This window comes from Anolis sagrei, chromosome 4 (genome assembly GCF_037176765.1).
Source record: "Anolis sagrei isolate rAnoSag1 chromosome 4, rAnoSag1.mat, whole genome shotgun sequence".
Lineage (NCBI taxonomy): Eukaryota > Metazoa > Chordata > Lepidosauria > Squamata > Dactyloidae > Anolis > Anolis sagrei.
Genome location: NC_090024.1, coordinates 191,547,209 through 191,562,894, shown reverse-complemented (window position 1 = coordinate 191,562,894; position 15,686 = coordinate 191,547,209). Strand labels below are relative to the sequence as shown.

The 15,686-nt window shown below is 40.6% G+C and overlaps 1 long non-coding RNA gene across 2 annotated transcripts in view; it reads right to left on the bottom strand.

The window, feature by feature from the left end:
* LOC132773659 (uncharacterized) overlaps positions 1-15,686 on the bottom strand; it is a 39,327-nt gene that overhangs the window by 9,127 nt on the left and 14,514 nt on the right. For both annotated transcript variants that reach the window (XR_009631335.2, XR_009631336.2), the window contains exon 2: positions 14,730-14,780. This is a non-coding gene — a long non-coding RNA (uncharacterized lncRNA). The remainder of the gene's footprint in view (positions 1-14,729; positions 14,781-15,686) is intronic.

Genomic DNA, 15,686 nt, shown 5'->3' with positions numbered 1-15,686 from the left:
TCCACAAAAGTTAAACCTGCATTGGGGGGGGGGGGGGCAGGGGCATAAATCTGGAGCCTGAAGTCTGTTGGCCTAGTCCTTCTTTCCTCCCTGCTTATGGGAGTCATAACTTATGTGAAGACATGGGAAAGAACCTTCTCTTTTGTAGGTTCACAAACAACCTCTGCTTTCCATTTCTTTAGCTGTCCTGATTTAGATACAATCCCAAGTAATATTCAATTCTCCTGCTTTTTCATATTGTTTTAAAATGCTCCAGTTTCTCTCTTTTCTTCCCACTTTCCCTCCTAGTTTGTAGTCAACTTAGCATGAGGGAAACAAAATTGTACCTTGCCATGAAGTTTCAGGCAATTGATACAACCACTCCATGCTTGTCTATTCTTCTACATTAATAACATTTGTCTTCCATATCACATTTCGATGCTGTTTGGAGGCACATGTCCCAGTTTTCATCCGTGAAATACCTAAGGGTATGCTTTATTTTATACTGGCCTATTCTCCAAAATACACTTGCCTTCTAGTCCCAGACCTTTATCTGGCTGTGTCTCCAGAAAGCAATGGAATGACCACAGGTAGCTACACTTGTGGTGCTGACAAGCAAAAAGCACCTGCTATTAAAAACACATGAACTTGGAGACATCATGCACAAAGCAAGCTGCATACCACTAAATGACTGAAGAATAAGCCCTGTGACTAAGACCTCCATGAGCTCTGGTCATTAGCAGCCCTGCTTAAAATCAAGATCATGGTTTCTTTGATTAAATCCACCCACTTGTCCTACTCCCTTCCACCTTACTGAGGATTATCATATTTTTCAATGAATCATGTCATTTCATTATAGGTTCAAAGCACTACAACCTCAGTTTAGTCATTTCAGCTTTTGGTAAGAGTTCTAGAGTCAATCTTGTGACTGGCTCTAGAACCTATTCATTTGTCTTCTTAGAAGTGTATGGTATCTACAAAATTCTCTTCCAGCATCACATATCAAATGACTGGACTTTCCTTCAAGCCAGCTTTCTTCTCTATCCAGTTTTAATACTCATATGAAAACCCTGTTATATAATATTCCAAACTGGAATTCTTTTTTACTGAACATAAAAGTATATTCAAATGCTCACATGGACATCTATAGGTAGCCTAAGCCTGTTTACATAATTTAGGAATGCATGGAATCACCAATGAGTCCAACAAGGTATATGTTTCAACCTCAAGTTGCAGTGCGAATTTCAAATTTATATGTCCTCCAGGGCATTGTTAAAAATGACTTTTTCTGCAAAGTAAAATCATTGTGTGCTTGTTACTCTCTGCCATTAGATGTCAGTGGTGCATTTTTCATGCATGTACTTGCCTCATTCTAGGAACATAAATTCTAGGAACATAGCCCAGTCTATCTGTTGCAACAAAAACAACACTGTCATTACCATAAAAGACTATGAAATATATTGTTACATGAACCTTTCTTGGCAAAACATAATCCAATTTCATTATTTTTTTAAAAAAAATACAAATTTGGCACATATGTATTAGAGGAGTAGATTGAAGAAGCTCTGGGGAGAAAAATAAATGTGTGTACCAGGGAATGATTACCAATGCTAATTGCAGAGAAGGCAGAGATCTGTAATATGGTATTACTGGCACTGGCTTATACAACCGATGATGCTACCTCAGCAACCAACTTATTACCTTTCACCAAGGCTAACATTTGCCCCATTTGCTCTCAAAATTGAACACCTCCACAACATTATCGATTTGGATTTAGTCTATTTTCAAATGCACAGACCATATGGCCAGCAAATCAATGAGAAATGGGAATTTGCTTTTCTTAAATCATTTTCCAACTAAGATGTACAACAACATAATGGTCAAAATATTTGTACCAACTACAAATGCCAGCCTTCTGTGCCCCTCCATCCCACTACTTTCTGTTGGTACCAAGAGATGGTTTACCTTCACTTATGAAGCAACTCTGCAGACATGCAGTTGAGGACCATATTACCTTGTGAGATGTCATTATTCACAGATACGGTTTTAAAAATGAATTGCTATAGTTACATCTAAAAACCTAACTGCCTAGTAACAACACCTCTAGTTTATATTTACCCTGAATACCAGTGCACAAGAATAAAATAGGCTAGAAATATTTTGAATAACTGGCCTAGAAAGATGTCATATTCAGCAAATCCACTCTCTTCATAAATAGGGCTAAAATGACCCCGTGGTCTTCTATATCAAGAATAGAATGGCCATTTGGAACATAACAAACCACTTTAAATAATGTGTGATAAGTTTCCATCTATGTACATGGGAATCTTCAAGACATTTTCTGGGTCCTTGACATTTTCAGACTCTCCACATATCCCTTTTCCTGGTCACCCAAACTTCAGGAGTGGCAATTAACCTTCTAAATAGGGTACGCTACACTTTTAGAAGGCATTTTTAGAGGCGATCTTTTTGTTTTTGTCATTTTGTGTGTGTATGTGATACCTTTAAATTCCATGGGACATAAATCTGGTCTTCCTGGTTGTTACTTTAAAATGAAAATGACAAGAGCTGAAAATGAAATCATATATCTTCCAATATTTCACGGAAGAAAATCAGGATATATGGGATCAAACTTCACCAGAGTGTGGTCAAGACAGCAAAAGTAATTAATAGGGAAGAACAAACAAGATAGGAGAAGCTGACATGGTTTGTTGAGGCTCCCCTTCCTCCTGCTAAGTTAATTTGAATGCAGATTACTTTTGCACTATTAAGGAAGCTGAGGAGAAAGGGGAAGGTAGGGGGAAATAGAAACTGGGATATTTTAAAAGAAGCTGCAAAAATAAAAGGACAGAGGATTATTTAGACTGTTGCTGCCAATTTGTGACATTTGGAGGTTTGTACCTGCAAAGCACATGCTTCTTGCTACTGAGTTATCTCTCATCAACTGGGAAATTCATAGGATTTTTTCATGCTCTCTTCACAAGACTCCAAAATGTACATTCCAAAATGGTAACTTTTATTGTCTTGCAGCAAAAACAATGACCGGGCTGTGGCGCAGTTGGCTAAGAGTCAGATGCATTAAATCACCACTTACCAAAAGGTCATGAGTTTGAAGCCAGCCCAGGTCGGAGTAAGCTCCCAACCATTTGTCTAGCTTGCTGTCAACCTTTGCAGCCCAAAAGATAGTTGCATGTAGAAAATTTAGGTACCGCTTATGCGGGAGCCTAATTTAACTAATTTACAATGCCATAAAAATCTCCAGCAGTGGAAGAAAGAATTAGGAAGTACTCCATCAAGTACTTGGGTCACAAGTGGATCGTGAAGTGACAGCTCCCCCGGTAGCCAGAATTCAAGCATACCCTCATGAAGCTTAAATTGCATCTGTGTTTGTCTATATATGTTGTGTGTCTATGGCATTGAATGTTTGCCATGTATTTGTGCACTGTAATCTGCCCTGAGTCCCCTGCAGGGTGAGAAGGGCGGAATATAAATACTGTAAATCTATATAAATAAAAATGTAATGTTCGTTTGTGGGATTAACATAATTCAAAAACCACTGGGCTAATTGACACCAAATTTGGACACAATAACCTAACAGGCCAACAAGTGACCATCACGCACAAAAACACTGAAAAACACAGCAGAAGAGACTTAAAAAGCCAAAAAATAAAAATACATTACAGTGCATGCACAAAACCACATACACAAACATATACACAGACTGGGCCACAGCAATGTGTGGCACGGGATGGCTAGTAAATGATAAATACATGATGATCCTTGAGCACCTTAAAGCCAAAGTGTAAAGATCTGCGTACAAATGTGCCAGTCGTTCATTCCCTTATGGATAAGGAATACAAAAGAAAGATGGTCAATGGGTTGTTGTAGGTTTCTCAGGCTATATGGCCATGTTCTGGAAGCATTCTCTCCTGATGTTTTGCCTACTACTATGGCAGGCTTCCTCAGAGGTTGGGAAAAGATAGTCAAGTTTTTGCATTCTAGTAATAAATTGAAACTCTCAGAAATGATTGGCAAGACCTTTGTTCTATAGAAATAGTCACACTGTCAAATGAACCAAGGATATAAACCTCAGGGTGTTCTAGAAATGAAAGCACACGGCTATTTTAAGTAGAATAAACAGGTCAGCGAGATAGGAGAGTATCCGACAGGAAAACTGGGGCAGTACAATAAACAAAAGAATAGTGTGATATAACCCAAGCTTGACCCACTTGCCTCCCTACAGGTATGGAGAGTCACCTGGCCTATAACAAAAGAAGGGAGATGTCCTGTGGCTTGTCTCTTTTGGTCTTCAATCAGTCTTACTGAGTGCATTTTAAAGAGATCTGCTTTTGGCATGACTGACATTGATAGAGATCTTTAAACAGGTAAGAAGCACTCAGATATGTGAGTGAAAATATACACACACACATCTTTAAGTTATAGGCAAGCCAACATGAAAGACCAAGAAGAAAATGCACAAAAAGCAAGGACTGGGCAATGGAAGGAGAAAATCCTAACTTAGCTAAATTCACAAGCCCTGTTGATATTTCTATGTGTCCAATACATATTTCACTGAGTCTTGTTCTCATCACATAAACACACTACATACTTTTCCTTCCTCTCCGTTTAGTGTATTGGCTTGAGCTCAAATGCATCTGGTTAGTTCATCAACAAAGTACTGCTGAATCAATGGTTCCATATACAGCGACCAAAATCCTATTTCTAGTTCACAAAATTCTATAAACCATTCTGCTTTCTTAAAATTCTGCCTGACACCCAGTTCATGAAACCATACTAGCCTGTACAAATCTGATTTGTATATGTATTACTGAACCCAACCTTGCCTAAATGATTGAACTGAGCAACTGTGACTTGCAGCAGAGCGTTCCACAGGTCCACGTTGCCTCAATTCTCGCCTCAAAGAATTCCTGCCAGCAATCCCTGGTCTGGAGGGGCCATCAGCACCCAGGGGAACTACATAACCTCTAATCCTATCTTTAATAGAGAAACAAACTTTTCCATGCCTCTTTCCTGCCACCTTTTCAAACTACGTATGCATTCCTAGCAACTGCTGATGAAACCCGGGACCCATGTCCATCCTAGGTCTGGGATGGAGTCTACACTTCACTAGATCCCATCTATACAAACCTATAAGCCTCTGTTAGCCTGATATTGTGCCCTCACCGGGCCAAGGAACTGCGTCTCTTTACACTGCGGGTACCGAAACCCATTCCTCCTCCCCTGGTATCCATGAACTTTTGCTCCAGGCTCTCTTTGGGCCCCCTGAGCCCATCAGCCTAACTAAAAACCCTCTAGAGGCTCTGGATCTCCCAGAAGCCCCAAATGAAACTTCATACGTTTCCCTTTTCCCCTATTAACTAGCTAACCCATAATCCCTTCCACTGAGACCTAGATCCCATAGCTCATGCCTAACCCTAGCCCAGTGGGTCCATATGGTCCCACTGATCCTTTGTGTATGTTTCTCCCTAACCTATGAGTCCTGGTTTATCCACTGAAAGATTCCTCCTTATCCACAGGACCTTTCTGTACACATTCTTCCTCTTTTTCACATCTGTCCCCTCTTTCATTTTTCTTTTTCTTCCCCACAGAAACTCAGGGGTGATAGAAGGCCCCTAACACGTGCGGATCGGGCCTCCAGTTTAGGTATCCCCTGTAACCATGGCTCCTGATATATTTATATGTTTAATCTTGTCTATACTTTTATATCTCCTTATAAAATTATTGGAGAAGCTGCCAGCTCAGTCATGTGGTGATTTACGCCTACATTCCTTGCCTTGGGAGACATGATAAAGTCTTCCCTGGCTTGATTTGCATGAAACTGGATTTAATCAGCTACCTCCATGTAACCCACAAGCTCAGGCGATATCAAGGACTATCTGAGCCCTGAGGACCAATTGTCCTTTGTATTGCTGCATGGACAATAGATGACATTTATCATTTGGTATGGAGTTTGCAATCACGGGAAACCATGCCACTGTCTCTCCAAAATAGAATAATTTCCCCTTTCTTATTCCCAGCAATTTCCTCCATGGATGAACAATACTTTCTGCATAAGTTAAATGGCATCTAGTGCCATGGGTGCTAGACTCAATCAAGATTACCATCTAAATGACAATAAAGGTTCCAGGGACCTATTAAATCCTTTGTGTTTCTCATGCCAGGGATATTTAATCCCATCACAAGTAATTTCTTCACACATTGTTCAGGGACCCACCAGCCCCTCTCCAACCATTGGACAGAGGGAAATCTGCATCGGAAACAGCCAGCACTCTCTCATTGGCTGAGGCGCACCAAACTCCCACCTCCGCAGGGAGTCCTCACTGATGCCATGCCAGCTTAGCCAATCATAGCAAAGCTGGGTCCAGCTAAGGTAGCGGGAACTTTGAATCTAAAACAGGGGTCCTCAAACTTTTTAAACAGAGGGCCAGGTCACAGTCCCTCAAACTATTGGAGGGCTGGATTATAATTTGAAAAAAAAATGAATGAATTCCTATGCACACTACACATATCTTATTCGTAGTGGAAACACACTTTAAAATAATACAATAATTAAAAAGAAGAATAATTTTAACAAGTATAAGCTTATTAGTATTTCAGTGGGAAGTGTGGGCCTGCTTTTGGCTGTTGAAATAGGATTGTTGTGGTTATTGTGTGCTTTGAAGTCATTTCAGACTTAGGTTGATCCTGAGTGAGGGCCGGGTAAATTACCTTGAAGGGCCGTATTCGGCCCTCAGGCTGTAGTTTGAGGACCGCTGATCTAAAATGTATAAAAATGCTTTTTTTCTGTACAATGTATCTCAGCTTAATTTGGCAGATTACTGCCTGCTGGCATGACTTCAGTTGACTTTAATAAAACTTCAGTGGCTTTTCTCCAACTTGGTGAGCTTCATTTCGTCAGATTAGGCCTCCTACCACTTACCAAGCGCACGAACTCTCAGACTGACCAGGCTCCGGGGTCAATCACCACTTAACAGACTTGGCTCTCGGTCCCGGGCTTTGGCGATCCGTAGCTCAGATCTCACTATCTCTGGCTGTACCAAATTGCTCCATTTCATATGGACAGATAAACCTTTTACCATTTAGGTCTTCAGAGAACATCAAATTCTGGGCAGCTATCAAACACCAGGTTTGTATCAGCTGCATGTTTTACTCAGCCTATTCAGCTGCCTTCGGCCACATTACTGTGAATTAAAGCTATGATGTGACTGTTGACTGGAATATGCAGAATTCTACATTTAAGTTTTAGCATTTTAGCATCCAGTTCTGAGAGTAGATTGCATGTTTTTTTCTTTAGCATGTCCAAGAAAAAAGAAAGAAAGAAAGACAGACAGACAGACAGACAGACAGACAGACAGAAAGAAAGAAAGAAAGAAAGAAAGAAAGAAAGAAAGAAAGAAAGAAAAGCTGTTGAACTCAAGGGCAAAATCTATGCAACAGAATTCCACATATGTCTGTTGACAGTCACTGAACACCCCTGACATGAGGCACTGTAGCTTTAAAAATCCACACTGTAGTGGGAAAAGTGTTCTAGACTGTGAAATGCTAATGTAAATTAAGATCTCAAGAAAGTTATTTTCTTGGACTATAACACTCTCTCCCCACAGGCATTTTTTCCAACCTCTGAATAAACAGGCCTTCAGTCTGAATGGGCAAAGAGTTGAAATAACAGCTTCAAGACTTATATTTACTCTATTTATCCCTATATAACACCCTCCCTATTGAAAAGTTGTTATTATACATTCTTCATAGATGGGAAATTTAATTCTAAGTCCACACGCAGAGCTGATGTTTCTTCAGGCTTTCGAACTAAAGTCTATCTGATCATGATCCAAAACCTATTTGGCAGGATCATATTTGTTATCTCAAAAGTTGGTCTGCTACAAATCTTAGCATAGAATTAGTGTTGCTTTTTTATGTAAGTCTCACAGGGGTGCAATATTCAATCAGCTCATAGAAAAGGGAAAAAAAACACAATTTTAACAGGAAATAGAAAGTAGAGTGGTTAGTTTACATACTTAATACAACTAGCTGTATCACCAAAAAGGTGGATATGTAGTTGCATAAAACATCCATGCGCCAATTTGGAAAAATTGCATAATTTAAATTAAATATATGGAACATTGCACACAGGAGTCCTGTTCAATCTGCTACTCAAATTGAAAAGAAAAGACATTAGGAAGTACCTCTATTCTAGTGTTGAAAAGCTGTTCAACTTGGGGATATACTACACTGAAAGGTGATGGGCTCTCAATTTTGGATGTCTTTGAGAAGAAGTTGGATTACCATCTTTCAGGAGTGCTTTATTTGATTATTCCTGTATGGAATGGAGTGATTGGATGGCCCATATAGTCATCCAATCCAACTCTTTAATGCTATACCATTTAAGGTATATATTCTTCAAAAAGCAGGTAAACATTTGATTTAGAAAAGCAGTAAATGGAAGAGGGGCCCAAATTTTCATTGAGAAAGCACAAACTGCCACACCAGCAACTGACACACAGAAATACACACAATAAGTTGAATGAAGTTTGGAAATAGTGGTGGTCTTTGTACTTGTGGTAAGGCTTTCCAGCATGCACTGGCATTTTAAAAGTTTCTAAAGCCTACAATATCTCTTAACATCCCCGGGGCTAGGCAACAAAATATATTTTTGCCATCTGTCTTTCATTACCACTAACAGCAACACATCCAGCTCTAAGGTTGCCAAGTGGGCTATGACTTAGAATCTGGCAGCATGGCTGCTGTTGTGGTGGAGCAAGCATTCATGCCATAAACTATTTGTGTTTCAAGGAAGATTGTAAATTCCTGCTCATTCAGCTGCTCAGCACCACCCTCCCTTTTCCTGTGTTCAGAAGCCCAATACACACTAGTCTTTGTTCTCTGGGCAGAACGTCGCTAGGAGTGCCAAGATCCCTTACAAAACTAACACAGTTTCTAGAAAAGCATAAGAAATTGAGACAGCCCCCCACCCCACCCCAATTTTTCTTGTGGAAGGCTGCTAATATTCTGACACCACAACTACCACCCAGCTCCAATGTCTTAAAGTTTGTCCTAGATATAAGAACATAAGCAAGCAGAGGAATTACATGTACTTGAAAGAGCTGGTTATTTTGGCACAGGCTTGTGTTTCAAGAAGGTTTCATTCAGAGGAGGAAGCAGAAGGTTTTATGGGAAGAAATGTAGTTCAGATGTGTGTCCAAGTAAAATGTGCTACAGGGATGCTGTCATGTTCTCCTATCCCAGTTCTTCCAGTGGTAATAACTTCAGAAATGCCACCATTACTACAAAGTTAGTTTGGACTAATGCTGCTAGAGTATGAGACATTTGTGAATTGCTTTATATAAACACATACATTTTATGTACACACACATGTATACTGAACATAAGGAGAGATTCACAGCAGTCATGACAACAGATACTGCACCATTGTTAGATTTCTAAGCAGTTTTGTCAGCATCACAATAACAATTTGGTTATCTGTGTGTCTCTTCCAGTCCCCCTCCAGTCCTTTAAATGTCTGCTTATCCAATCAAAGCATTGTGTCCCCACTGCTCCCAAAATATGCAGGCAACAATGCAAAGGACTTCCTTTCTTGACCTAGTTAGAATTTCAACAGATCAGCCCAATAGAACAGTTTAGCAACCAAATCTAGTATCACACCCATCACACTAGATACTGATTCATTTTGGGATATAATTCAAGGTATTGGTTCACATCTTGGGGCCAATTTACTTCAGCAATAACTCTAACATTACGAATATGCCCATGTATGTGTAGCAACTGGTAGCATAGGTGACAAGCTGTGAGAGGACCTTTTGATAGTGCCCCATATAAAGCTGTTTTCTTCCTTATGAGGATCTGCTGACACTTAAAATCTTTCTTGTTTCTCCTCTTTTCTGTTATCTTGTCCATCAGCTCTTAACTCTGTTGGTTATCTGTTAAATTGGCTCCTTTATGCTGTTTTGGCTTGGTATTGTACATATTCCTTATTTTATGATTTTAATTATGCTTTTTTGTTATGTTTATCTTTGATGTTGTCAATGGGATTCTTTAGTTGCTTTGAATACCTCCTTTACAAGAATATACTGGTCTAGAAATCTTAATAAAGAAAATGTTCCTCCCAAAATCTGTTTTCATTATCAAGGACTGGCATTGGTGAATATACAGCAATACTAAGATCGTTATTCTGATTAAGATAAATAGCACTCAGAGATGGATTTTTGCCTACTGATGTACCGTGCCTCCTACACAGTGGACATCACCATGTAGGAGAAAGATAACTGCAATTCAATGTAATCACAGAAAAGGAAACTGAATTTAAAGCTACACTAATGAAGCTAGCTGAGCGAAGGAAGATCGATGCTTTTGAGTTGTGGTGTTGGAGGAAAGTTCTGAGAGTGCCTTGGACTGCGAGAAGATCCAACCAGTCCATCCTCCAGGAAATAAAGCCCGACTGCTCACTGGAGGGAAGGATACTAGAGACAAAGTTGAAGTACTTTGGCCACATCATGAGGAGACAGCAAAGCCTAGAGAAGACAATTATGCTGGGGAAAGTGGAAGGCAAAAGGAAGAGGGGCTGACCAAGGGCAAGATGGATGGATGGCATCCTTGAAGTGACTGGACTGACCTTGAAGGAGCTGGGGGTGGTGACGGCCGACAGGGAGCTCTGGCATGGACTGGTCCATGAGGTCACAAAGAGTCGGAGACGACTGAATGAATGAACAACAACAACAATGAAGCTATTTTATGTACTAGGCCACCAGGATTTTCCCAATAGCTAGGGACGAGCACCATACTTGTGGCCATTGGATACAAACTTTTGTCTTTCTTGACCAAACAGCCAATGTGTTGTTGATCAGCATTGATCCATGGACCACCTCTTTGAGTAGCATACCTCGAGTGATCCAGATTCTCTTCCCCAACACTACTTTCAAGACCATGAAATTTTCTACAGGAGACACACAACTTCCTCCTTTATGTATTATCCAGAAAACACACTCAAAAGTGACTCACACTCCCCTCTTTTGTGTGTTCATATGCCTTCAAGTTGTCTGTTGACATAAAGCATCTTATGAATTTATAGAGTTTTGTTAGACAAGGCATACTGAGAGGTTTTCCATTTTACAAAAGTCACACGCTGTTGTTACTTTGCAATTTTTCTTGTTTGTATTTGGTTCTTTTTGATGTCTTGGCTTCGCAATAGCCTGGGGCTAAAGCAAACTATAAAATTAGAATTAAACTTCTTCCCTTTACCTGTCTCTTCACTGGCAGAAGCTCATTTAAAAATGTGAGTTCAATGTTCCAGCAGCCTCACTTACAGTTTATTCTGTAAAAACTAAATTGACATTGATGGTACTTATGGATGAATGTGTGGATATATGTATCTGTAAATATATTTGACAGTATAGTACAGTATTCATCTATTGTCATCAGACTGACGGGACATCATTTCCTATATTGTTGGAAACCTTTTAGGCAACTGACTTTAAAACAAAGTACGAAATCAAATTACAACCTATAAAGTACTCCTATAAACTTAGGAATTTGTTTGTTAGTTTTACAGATAATTTATTGAATTTTGCCATACTGAAATGGACATACTCATTGCCACAACTTTCCAAGTTCATTATAACAGCAAAATTTGTTTGAGCCCAATTCCGCCAAACAGTCTTAAAGGCCATGTGAAATCTGGTCGCTATGTAGTTTTCCTTCAAGATCAGCCCACCTATTCAGTAAAGAGAGATGACTTCCACAGACAATAAAGTTGGGATGACAGAGAAAAACAGCAAATGCTACTTGCGGTATTTACCTATAGGGTGCCCTCCGAAAATACACACATTGTTAACAGTGTGCAAATCTAGAATGTGTTTATACTTGTTTGCCCTCCACCCTAAAACAGGAATTCAATCCTTAACAGGATTAAATATTATAATAGAATCATAGAATCAAAGAGTTGGAAGAGACCTCATGGGCCATCCAGTCCAACCCCCTGCCAAGAAGCAGGAATATTGCATTCAAATCACCCCTGACAGATGGCCATCCAGCCTCTGTTTAAAAGCTTCCAAAGAAAGAGCCTCCACCACACTCTGGGGCAGAGAGTTCCACTGCTGAACAGCTCTCACAGTCAGGAAGTTCTTCCTCATGTTCAGAGGAATCTCCTTTCTTGTAGTTTGAAGCCATTGTTCCGTGTCCTAGTCTCCAAGGAAGCAGAAAACAAGCTTGCTCCCTCCTCCCTGTGGCTTCCTCTCACATATTTATACATGGCTATCATATCTCCTCTCAGCCTTCTCTTCTTCAGGCTAAACATGCCGTTCCTCATAGGGCTTGTTCTCCAGACCCTTGATCATTTTAGTCGCCCTCCTCTGGACACATTCCAGCTTGTCAACATCTCTCTTGAATTGTGGTGCCCAGAATTGGACACAATATTCCAGGTGTGGTCTAACCAAAGCAGAATAGAGGGGTAGCATTACTTCCTTAGATCTAGACACTATGCTCCTATTGATGCAGGCCAAAATCCCATTGGCTTTTTTTGCCGCCACATCACATTGTTGGCTCATGTTTAACTTGTTGTCCACGAGGTCTCCAAGATCTTTTTCACACATACTGTTCTCAAGCCAGGCATCATCGTCCCCCATTCTGTATCTCTGCATTTCGTTTTTTCTGCCTAAGTGGAGTATCTTGCATTTGTCACTGTTGAACTTCATTTTGTTAGTTTTGGCCCATCTCTCTAATCTGTCAAGATCATTTTGAATCCTGCTCCTGTCCTCTGGAGTATTGGCTATCCCTCCCAATTTGGTGTCGTCTGCAAACTTGATGATCCTGCCTTCTAACCCTTCATCTAAGTCATTAATAAAGATGTTGAACAGGACCGGGCCCAGGACGGAACCCTGCGGCACTCCGCTCGTCACTTCTTTCCAAGATGAAGAGGAAGCATTGGTGAGCACCCTCTGGGTTCGTCCATTTAACCAATTACAGATCCACCTCACCGTAGTTTTGCCTAGCCCACATTGGACTAGTTTCCTTGCCAGAAGGTCATGGGGGACCTTGTCGAAGGCCTTACTGAAATCCAGGTACACTACATCCACGGCATTCCCCGCACCTACTCAGCTTGTAACTCTATCGAAAAAAGAGATCAGATTAGTCTGGCATGACTTGTTTTTGATAAATCCATGTTGATTATTAGCAATGACCGCATTTGTTTCTAAGTGTTTGCAGACCACTTCCTTAACAATCTTTTCCAGAATCTTGCCCGGTATCGACGTGAGGCTGACCGGACGGTAGTTGTTTGGGTCATCCTTTTTTCCCTTCTTGAAGATTGGGACCACATTGGCCCTCCTCCAATCTGCTGGAACTTCTCCCGTTCTCCAAGAACTCTCAAAGATGATTGCCAATGGTTCCGAAATTACTTCTGCTAGTTCCTTCAATACTCTTGAGTGTAGTTGATATGGCCCTGGGGGCTTGAACTCATTTAGAGCGGCCAGGTATTCCTGGATGACTTCTTTCCCAATTTGGGGTTGGATACCCTCTACTCCCTCATCCACTCCATCTTGCTGAGGTTGAAGATGACTTTCTTTTTGTGAGAAGACCGAGGCAAAGAAGGTATTAAGTAGTTCTGCCTTTTCCCTATCCCTGTCAGCATTGCCCCATCTTCTCCTCGAAGAGGCCCTATTGCCTCCTTGTTTTTCCTTTTTTCTACTGACATAAGAAAAGAATCCCTTTTTATTGTTTTTAATGTCCCTGGCAAGCCTGAGCTCGTTTTGTGCTTTAGCCTTGCGGACCTTTTCCCTACAGGTGTTGCGTATTTGTTTGAATTCTTCTTTGTTGATTTCTCCCTTTTTCCACTTCTTGTGCATGTCTCTTTTGTGTCTTAGCACAGTTAGACGTTCTTTGGACATCCATTCTGGCTTCTTTGCACTTGTCCTATTTTTTCTCTTTGTTGGCATGGTTTGCAATTGCGCCTTGAGTATTTCACTCTTGAGAAACTCCCATCCATCCGTAACTCCCTTGTCTTTTAGTGTCTGTGTCCATGGAATGCTGCTCAGTGTTTCCTTCATTTTTTGGAAATCAGCTCTCCTAAAGTCCAAAATGCAGCTTTAACTTGTCTTAATTTCGGACTCCCTTTGTACCTCAAATTGCAGGAGCACATGGTCACTTGCCCCTAAGGATCCTACCACTTCAACCGCTTCGATCAGGTCCTCCACATTTGTTAGGATGAGATCAAAAGTAGCCAATCCCCTTGTTGCCTCTTCTACCTTCTGGACCATGAATATATAATAGTATAAAAGTGTCACAAAACTACAAGAAAAAATTGTGAAATTTGCAATTTTTGGCACACACAAAGTTTGCAACACAATGCGAGAAATACATGATTGCACAGATATGAACACCCTACATAAATTTGTAACTTAAGATGCAATTTGTAATGCTAAATCATTATAACATTTATTATTAGTAAGAGGATTGACAGTTTGTAAATGTCTGTAACTTGAGGAAGAGAGGGAGGATGGCTGGGATAAGGCAAGGTTTTAGATTCTGATTATTTGTTGCTATACCATTATATTGTATTGTATATATTATGTATATATATACACACACACACACACATTTGCTTAGCCTTCAGACACACCTTACCTCTTGCAAGTTGTCCAAGGGTACATACATTTGGGGGAGGGGGTACCTTATACATTGTATGTGTGTATATCTATAAAAATCATAGTATGTGTACTTACCTGCCTGTAGCACAAAGATTGTTGCTAGGTGAAGTGCCCTCTGTGATGTCACTGGGAAAGAAAGGTGACAAATGCAAGAGGGGAAGGGTTTTATTGTTTCTGTTGTGGTTTTTATACTGTTTTTAATGTTTAATCTGTATTTTGATATTATGTGTAATAACTTGTTGTAAACCCCCTTGAGTCGCCGATAGACTGAGAAAGGCAGTATACAAGTGTAATAAATAAATAAATAAATAAGGGACAAAGGAAGGAAAGAGCCACAAAGAGAGCCTGCCTGCCATTGCCAGATTGTTGCAATGGAGACATTGTGAGATAGGTCCTCAGAGCAGGAGAAGGGAGAAAGTAGGCAGGCAGTGGTCAATGCCATGTATATATGCTAACATATATGTGTACAAATAGATACATAGTCATATATACGATAGCTATACACACACACACACACACAAATGCATGGGGTGGATGTGTGGATGGGATTGTCTCTCTAGTGTGCCATAATAACGTACGGGTGTCGCATATATTGACTAACATTATTTTTTTCCTTTTCAACTGGGTTTACTTCAAGCAAGGACAATGTCCTTGCAGCCTGAAATTGGGTACAAAGAACTGTTCCAAATTAAGCTGAGGAAAAATGGCCCTGTCTGAGTAAAACGTCAAATTCTCTGAATGCATCCCACTCTGGATAGGAACCAAGGCCTGTCTGAAGCTCCTGCCTTGCCTAATCCAGCTGCCTCGGTAAGGCTTATGGGGGGTGTGAGGGGTCACCTTTCGTGCGCTGTTCAATGAAACGGGATGAGGCCTTAGGAAAAGCAGGTCAGAGATGGGAAAATATGCAGCAGCAATAACAAGCAGCTGCCAAGGCCCCCCTCCCTCCCGGCCCTCCAGGCTCATTTCTAAGGCAAGCCTTTTTCCTTTCCGCCTCCTCCTCCCTCGCCCACAAAAGCCCTCAATAGACAGAAC